Here is a 9,301-nt window from a genome sequence, read left to right on the forward strand (position 1 = left end):
ATCCCAAAAAAAATGTGTTTAAAAAAATAAAAAATAAAAAATACCATAAAAAAAGAAAAAAAGGGAAAAGAATGGAAAAAAAATAAAAATTATAATTCTAAATTTAAAAAAAATAAAAATTTTAATTTTAATTTAAATAAAAATCATCATTTCCAATTACAATTCCTATTTCAAATTAATTTTTTTAAAAAATATACCATAAAAAGGAAAAAAATAGCTCAAAAAAATAAAAAACACCATAAAAAAGGGAAAAAAATAAAAATTATAAATCTAAATTTTTTAAAAAAAAAAAAAAATTTAATTTTACTTCAAACAAAAATCACCATTTCAAATTAGTATCTCCATTTCAAATTAATTTTTTTAAAAAAATATCACAAAAAAAGAAAAAAATACCTCAAAAAAAATTAAAAAAATAAAAAACACCATAAAAAAAGGAAAAAATTGAAAAAAAATAAAAATTATAATTTTAAATTTTAAAAGAAATAAAAATTTTAATTTTAATTCAAATAAAAACACCATTTCAAATTACTTTCCCCATTTCAAATTAATTCTTTTAAAAAATATTCCAAAAAAATACTTTAAAAAAATAAAAAAATACCATAAAAATAGGAAAAAATGATAAAAAATAGAAAAAAATTAAAATTAAAATTTTAATTTATATAAGAAAAATTTAATTTGAATTAAAAAAATCACTATTTGAAATTACTTTCCCCATTTCAAACTAATTTTTTAATAAAATACTCTAAAAAAGAGAAAAAGTACCCCAAAAAAAATAAAAAATATCATAAAAAAGTGAAAAAATGAGAAAAAATAAGAAAAATTAAAATTAAAATTTTAAATTTTTTAAAAATAAAAATTTTAAGTTGAATTCAAAAAAAATCATCATTTCAAATTACTTTCTCCATTTCAAATTAATTTTTTAATAAAATATTCCAAATAAGAAAAAAATACCTGAAAAATAATAAAAACATAAAAATACTATAAATAAATGTAAAAAATAAAAAAAATGAGAAAAAAATAAAAATTATAATTTTAAATATTTTTAAAATTAAAAATTTTAACTTTAATTTAAACAAAAATTATCATTTCAAATTACTATCTTTATTTGAAATTTTTTTAAAAAAATATCCTAGAGAAAGGAAAAAAATACCTAAAAAAATAAAAAATTAAAAAAAGTACCATAAAAAAGGGAAAAAATGGAAAAAAATAAAAATTATAATTTAAAATTTTAAAAGAAATAAAAAATTTAATTTTAATTAAAATAAAAATCACCATTTCAAATTACTATCCCCATTTCAAATTAATTTTTTTAAAAATAAATCCTATAAAAAATAGCTCAAAAAAATAAAAAAATTAAAAAATGCCATAAATAAGGGAAAAAAGGGAAAAAATTGAAAAAAAATTATAATTTGAATTTTTTTAAAAAATAAAAATTTTAATTTTAATTCAAATAAAAATCACCTTTTCAAATTACTATCTCCATATCAAATTAATTTTTTTTAAAAAAAAATATTCCAAAAAATACCTAAAAAAAGAAATTAAGAAATGCCATAGGAAATGGCATTTTTAAAATCACCATCTCCCATGGTGTTTTAGCTGGTTAAGACATAAAAAAAAAATAGAAAAAGCAGAACCAAACTCACCTTAGCGACGAGCTCCGACGTCTTCCTTCTCCTCTCCGACGGTACGACGGCGAGCTCTGACGGTGATGAGCTCCCTCTTCTCTCTTTCCTCTTCCTCTCTCTCTCTCCTTCTTCTCTCTCCTCTTCTCTCCTTTTCTTTGGCCCGCCGACGGTGGACCCACGCACCCCCCCATGTCGTTGGCCCATCGGTGGGCCGGCAGCGGCCACCCCACCCCTCCCCTTCCCTTGGTTGGCCGTCCCATCCCCTTGCTCGGCCACCCTTTCCCCTTGCTCGGCCAGCGACGGCCCTGCGACGGCCGACCGACCGTGTGTAGGCGGCTGCCCCCCGACGGTGGCGCCGTGTGCCACCCCCCTCCACATCCTTGGCCCGACGGTGAGTAGGTGGCGGCCATCCCCTCCCCACCCGCCCCCCTCATTGGCCCTCTCCCCTCATCGGCAGATGGTGGCTGGCCGACGGTGGCATCCTGATGGCGGCCCTGTGGCGGTCGATCGACGGTGGCCCCCAGCGGCGGCTCCATGCGGCCTTACTATGGCCCGACGGACCCCAGCGGCGACCCCATGCGGTCCTGCGGCGGCCGACCAGCCGCAGCCCTGCGCTGCCCTGCAGTGGCTGACCGGCAATGGCCCCCCAGGGGCGGCCCCCCGCGGCCTTGTTGCGGTCGAATGGCGACGGCCCCCACACATCCTTGGCCCGTTGGCGGCGCCGCGCCCCCCACCCCCACTTTCCTTGGCCTGTCGCGGCCCTGCGGCGGCTGGTCGGCAACGGCCCCCCGACGGTGGCCCCATGCACCCCCCACCTCCTATTTCAGTTTTTTTATTTTTTTTTGTCTCATTATTTTTTATTTTTTATTTTTGTCTCATTAGATTTGGATTTGATTTAAAATTTGATTCGATCTTAATTTAAAAATTTTAAAATATGTTGCATTTCGTGGAACCGTAGATCCGTCAGTTGACCAATGTAGGATATTCTATGGTATCCATATAAAATATATATTTGATTATATATTTTTGTACGGACATCGTAAAATATATATATTGGTTAATTGATTGTCCAGTTTGGACAGTTTGAAAATTATATTTAATTCTGTAGGTAATTACATTATTCGAACGATATACAGAGGGTTCAAAAAAAATTTTAGACAGTATTTTTCTTTAGTTTTCCTCACACATTTTCAGCCATGTAGGGAGAACTAAGGAGAAATGCTGTCGAAATTTCTTTCGGTCCCTATTGCGTATCGTTTGATTAATGTAATTAACCTATAGAATTAATACAATTCTCGAATGGGATAGGACCTATCTGTACCTATTTGTTGATGATATGATGCATTTATCCTGTAAATCTTTTGAAAGATAAAATAATTACTAATACTAAATTTTTTGATTTTGATTTTGTCATAGATTTCTCTGAGAAAATGGCCAGTACTCGGGTTCGTGTATTATTATATTATGATGGCATGATACAGAATAACGAAACTGGTGTACAGTACAGTCATCCTGTAAATCGGATGATTAAAGTATCTTCATCATTATCACGTCAAGAATTATTGGACCATTTATACAGTAGTATTCCTATAGACAAAGAGAAATATGAAATAAAATTGAAATGAAGATCTCCTAATCTGTCGGGACAGTTAATGCAGAGCAAGTATATCATAGTTCCAATTAATGACGATGAAGATGTTGAAGAAATGCTGACCTTTTCTTTGAAATATTCATAATATCGATTTTTAGAATTATATATTGAAAAAAAAGATGTACCGAGTTTTGGATACTATAGTCAGCTTTTAACCTAAGCGGATAATACTGTTGAGCCTTCCTCACCTTTCGTAATTCCTATAGTGCAAATCGACAGTGTTGAGGTCATATTTGTAGAACAATATTCTACTACTGGCGGCCCAAGTTGTCCAATTATTCAAAGTCCTATGGTGACTTCTCCTGTGTCTTCTGCTATGGTGACTTCTCCTTTGGTAGAAGTAGTGGTAAGTGCAGGAGACGACACTCATATAGGGAACGATGACTGGGTAAGTGATGGAATAAATTTTGATAATCTAGGCTTTGAGTCAGATGAAAGCGGAGATGAAGACCATTAGATGGATGAGGACAGTAGCAGTCAAGATGATGATGATGAAGATGAGGATGATGATGAAGATGTTCAGCCTAATATTAATGTGGGAGAACCTCAATCTCGTTTGCATGAATCTTCATAATTTTTTAATGATATAAATTTAGATGATGGTGGTTGTGTTAGTACTGGTCGAAGATTGAACTCTGACTATCAGTTTTGAGACTCCTCGATGACTGAATTTTCTAAAGGTCTAATGTTTGAAAGTAAAGATTACGTAAAGAGAGCTGTTGATCTTTATCACATTATGAAGCATCGGACATACAATGTAGTTCAGTCGCATTCAAAATTATGGTCCGTACGATGCGCATCATCAGATAATATTCAAAATTGTAAATGAAGGCTTCGTGCTGCATTGTTGAAAAAATATGGATATTTTCAAATCACAAAATATAAGGATCTTCACACTTGTTTGTTTACGGGATTGAGTCGAGACCACAAACATATCAGTGGAAGGATATTGGCAAACTAGTCCGACATATTATTGAGAAAGATCCCGGTGTTAGAGTTGAAGCTATTGTGGCAATCGTTAATGATCAATGTCAATATATAGTGTCGTACAGGAAAGCATGATGTGGAAAGCAGAAGACATTAGTTGATATTTATGGAGAATGGAAGCCGTCTTATGCTAAATTATCTTATTATATGGCTGCATTTTAACATGCAAATTCTGGTACAGTTGTTTCATGAAATTTTTTTCAAACTACGAATTTCAATGTCTGAATTTTAAATTATATTTTTTGGACTTTCAAACCATCCATCCAAGGTTTTAGGCACTACCGTCCTATAATCAATATTGATGGCACACACTTGTATGGAAAGTTTAAAGATAAGATGTTAATTACAACAGAAATTGATGCAGAAAATGGGATATTTCTATTAGCATATGCAATTATGGATGTGGAGATGACTGCAAGTTGGAGTTAGTTTCTTTTCCAACTCAGAACATATATCGTCAAAGATAGAAATAGAATATGCTTAATTTCTGACAAACATCCAGGTATATTAAATACCATCATAGATGAGTCTATTGGATGGAGTCCGTCACGTGCCTATCATCGATACTGCTTAAGACATATCTGCAGTAATTTCAACACTCATTTTAAAAATATGTAGCTGAAAAGAGCAGTATGGCAAGCAGGAAGCACTCATCAAGTTTGCAAATTCAACTTTATTATGGGTAGGATCCGAACAGTGAATGAAGAGGCTTGGAGCTGGTTGTCTGAGTTAGAAAAGGAGAAGTGGACGTTGGCACATGATGATGGCCTGCGCTATGGTATCTTAACTATAAATTTATCAGAGGTTTTTAACAGTGTTTTACGAGGAGCGAGAAATGTGTCAATTACAGCTTGTGTTCAAATGATATTTTACCGTCTCGTAAAATACTTTAATTCGAGGCATACCCAAGCCTTGAGATATGTACAGGAGAAACCAAATAATCTTTTTACTCTTCATGTTGCAATTAAGATTGCTGAAGATCAAGTTAAAACTAACCAGCACCGAATAACAGCATTCAACCTTCAAAGAGGCATATATGAAGTGCATATGAGGAGAGCAAGCGTAGGGTTATGAGGTGGAAAAAATTTCCATACTATTACTTTAACTGAAAGAAAATATTCTTATGAAAAGTGGAGCATATACAAATATCCATGTTCACACATTTTAGCTGTGTGCCAAGAAATTGCTGTATATTTTAGTGGGTTTGTGGATGATGCATATACAATTACAGCATATATGAATGCTTGGAGTGATGAGTTTAATCCATTACTGTTGCTCCTAGATTGATTTTGATGATTACAAAGCAGATTGAAGGGATACAAATAATTTTAAAATGAAAAAGTCCTTATGCTCTTCAAGGGCAAAATTATAATTTCACTAAAATCCTGATTTGATAGTATCATTTGATAGAACAAATGATTTGTAAACTATTGATGAAAATTTCATTGTATTTGGACTTATATTTTTGAAGTTATGAAGGTTTGAAGTGCATGAGTCGACTCATGAGTCAACTCATGGCACTGTGAGCTGATTGGCACGCAAAAAAAAAATTCCCATGGCACGCTGGATTTTTGACTTGGCACGACCTGTGAGTCGACTCATGAGTCGACCCACAAGGCATGAGTCGACTCATGAGTCGACCTCTGCTGATTTGAGCCGAAAAATCCAGAAATCAGACCTTCTGGTCTGTGCAACAGAAGTCGACTCATGAGTCGACTCCTGATGCATGAGTCGACTCATGAGTCGACCCCTGCGACGGAAAATGTCAGCAACGGCTATTTTTTTGCCCATTTTAATTGCCATTTATGCTTCCTAAAATTGCTCTAATGGCTCTTTATCTACCTAAATTGTTTTCTCTTACTTCTAATGCTACAAAATGCTTAAAATGGTGAAAGAAATTGCAGATTAAATAGCGGATCAAACGTGAAATCAAAAACGAGAAGAACAGAAGAGAGGATCTGAAATCTGCACGAAAAAGCCTGAGATCAACGAAAAATCCAAAAAGAAAAAGAGAGAGGATCCACAATATGCCAGAGAGATTGTGAAAGAGAAAAGCAAGAGCTTTCAAGGAGAGAATCCTTCACGCCTATTGTTTCAACCTTGATTTAGAGATCGTTCGAAGCTTTCAAGAGATCTTCAATCAACAATCAACCTCTTCTCAAGCATTCAAGCGTTCATCCATTTTGAGAAAATCCGAAAAAAAGGGGTTCATCATTTGAGTAAAGTTTTTATTGTTATATTTGCTCATTTAAGGAGCTGTTATTGTATTAATCCGTGCTCTAAATATTCTTACTCTTTGTAAGTTTTTGTTCTTGTTCTTGAAGGATTTCCAAAACAAGGAAAGGTTGATCCGAACCTAAAATCGGAGTATTTTGGGTTTACTTGTACCCGGGAAACAAGTGATCTAGCTTGGGATAGCTAGTGTCGGAGTTGCCAACGTTTTGTATTCGGGTTGAATACAAAGGATAGTGGATTGAAATTCTCAAGTAGGATCTTGGGGAGTGGATGTAGGTGCAAAGTTAGCACCGAACCACTATAAATTCTTGTGTTTGTGGTGTGCTTTATCGCTTCACTTTATATCTTATTATATTCTTGCATTCCTGCTTTAGGTAATTAATATTGAATTAAAGTCTTTGTTTTGTTCTTCATAAGTAATCAGTTGGGCTTAAAATTTTTAGAAACCCAATTCACCCCCCCCTCTTGGGTTGCATAGCTGGGCAACAAGTGGTATCAGAGCCGGTGCTCTAGCCCTTCTTTGATCTAATAATCAAAGAGCCAAAGATCTATGGCAACCCATGTTGGTACTTCTCTAGCCGAGGGGCAATCAACAAACCGACCTCCACTTTTCAATGGGTCTAATTACACCTATTGGAAAGCTCGGATGAAGATTTTCATACAAGCACTCGACTATGATATGTGGAGTATCATAGTGAATGGTCCTCACACACCCACCAAGATTATAGATGGTGAGGAATCAACCAAACCCGAGAAAGAATGGGATGAGGTTGACAAGAAATTGGCACAATTAAATGCCAAAGCCATGAATGTTCTTTATTGTGCACTAGATGCAAGTGAATTTAATCGCATTTCTACTTGTGCATCTGCTAAAGAAATATGGAATAGGTTAGAAGTAACCCATGAGGGAACAAATCAAGTAAAAGAGTCTAAAATAAACATGCTTGTACATAAATATGAATTGTTCAAAATAGAGCATGATGAGTCCATAACTGCTATGTTTACTCATTTTACTGATATAATCAATGGTTTAAAGAGTCTTGGCAAATCTTATACTAACAGTGAACTTGTAAGGAAGATTCTCAGGTCACTGCCAAGAACTTGGGAAGCCAAGGTGACTGCCATCCAAGAAGCAAAGGACTTGAACACTCTACCTCTAGAAGAGCTTCTTGGATCCTTGATGACTCATGAACTTAGCATGAAGCAACATCAAGAGGATGAAGTCAAAAAGAAAAGAACCATTGCCCTCAAATCCACAACTTCGCCTGATTATGAAACGGATGACTCTGAAGATGAAGATCAGGATGAAGAGATGGCTCTCATCACCCGGAAATTTAAGAAGTTTCTAAGAAAAAGGAAACAGGGGATGAGAAGGAAATTCACAAAAGGGGATCAAAGCAAAGAAAAGGAGAAAGATCAACCCCCTATATGCTACGAGTGCAAGAAGCCAGGACATTTCAGATCCGAATGTCCACAACTGAAGAAAGGTCCCAAAAAGTTCAAAAAGAAGGCAATGATGGCGACTTGGAGTGCGAGTGATGACTCAAGCTCTGACGAGGAAACCTCAACAGAACAAGCCAATCTGTGTCTGATGGCACATGAAAATGAGGTAACTTCTGAATCCACTAGTGAATTCACATTTGAAGAATTGCATGAAGCATTCTATGACTCAATTGATGAATTAAAGAAATTAGGGAAGAAAAACAAAGAACTGAAATTGGAAAATCAGTCCTTAGTGAAACAAGCTGAAATTCTTTCAATTGAAAAACTCACCTTGAGTCAAGAAAATCAAAACTTAAAGGATGAAATTAACAAGCTGAAATCTATAATAGATAAGTTCACCTTAAGTTCAAACAAACTAAATATGATCCTTGAAAATCAGAAAGCTATATATGATAAGGCTGGACTTGGCTATAAACCTCTGAAGAAACAAAAGTTTCTGAAGGATATTTATGTAAATTATTCAGGTAACAAGTCTACAAATATTACTTGTTTCAAATGTGGTAGAATAGGACATAAATCATACACATGCCTTAAATCTACCAATACAACTATAAAGAAAATATGGGTTCCAAAAGGAACCATTCTGACTAATCCAAAAGGATCCAAGAAAGCTTGGGTACCTAAGACAGAGACTTGACCTTTGCTTGCAGGTGTGTCTAGCATCCCAAGAAGGAAACAGAAAATGGTATCTTGACAGTGGATGCTCGAGACACATGACTGGTGATGAATCACAATTCATCACGCTTGATGCTAAGGATGGAGGGATGGTCACCTTTGGAGATAATGGCAAAGGAAAGATCATCGGGATAGGTAACATTGGTATCACTCCCTCCAAATACATTGAGAATGTTTTACTAGTTAAAGGTTTAAAGCATAACTTACTTAGCATTAGTCAATTCTGTGATAAAGGGTATAAAGTAGTTTTTGAATCATCTGTTTGCATTGTGACGAGTCCTATTAACGATGGCATTAAATTTATAGGACATAGGCGTGGCAATGTTTATATGGTAGACTTGAATGATTTAACTAAATTAGACATGCAATGCCTAGTTTCCTTGAATGCTAAAATAAATGAAACTAGTTGGCTGTGGCATCGTAGACTTGCACATATTAGCATGCATTCTCTTTCAAAATTAATTAAAAAGGATTTAGTTCTCGGTTTGCCAAAATTGAATTTTGAAAAGGATAGAATTTGTGATGCATGCCAATTAGGTAAACAAACTAGAGTATCATTTAAATCCAAAAATACTGTTTCAACTTCTAGACCTTTAGAGCTCTTACATATGGATTTATTTGGACC

This window comes from Elaeis guineensis, chromosome 15 (assembly GCF_000442705.2).
Source record: "Elaeis guineensis isolate ETL-2024a chromosome 15, EG11, whole genome shotgun sequence".
NCBI classification, from domain to species: Eukaryota; Viridiplantae; Streptophyta; class Magnoliopsida; order Arecales; family Arecaceae; genus Elaeis; species Elaeis guineensis.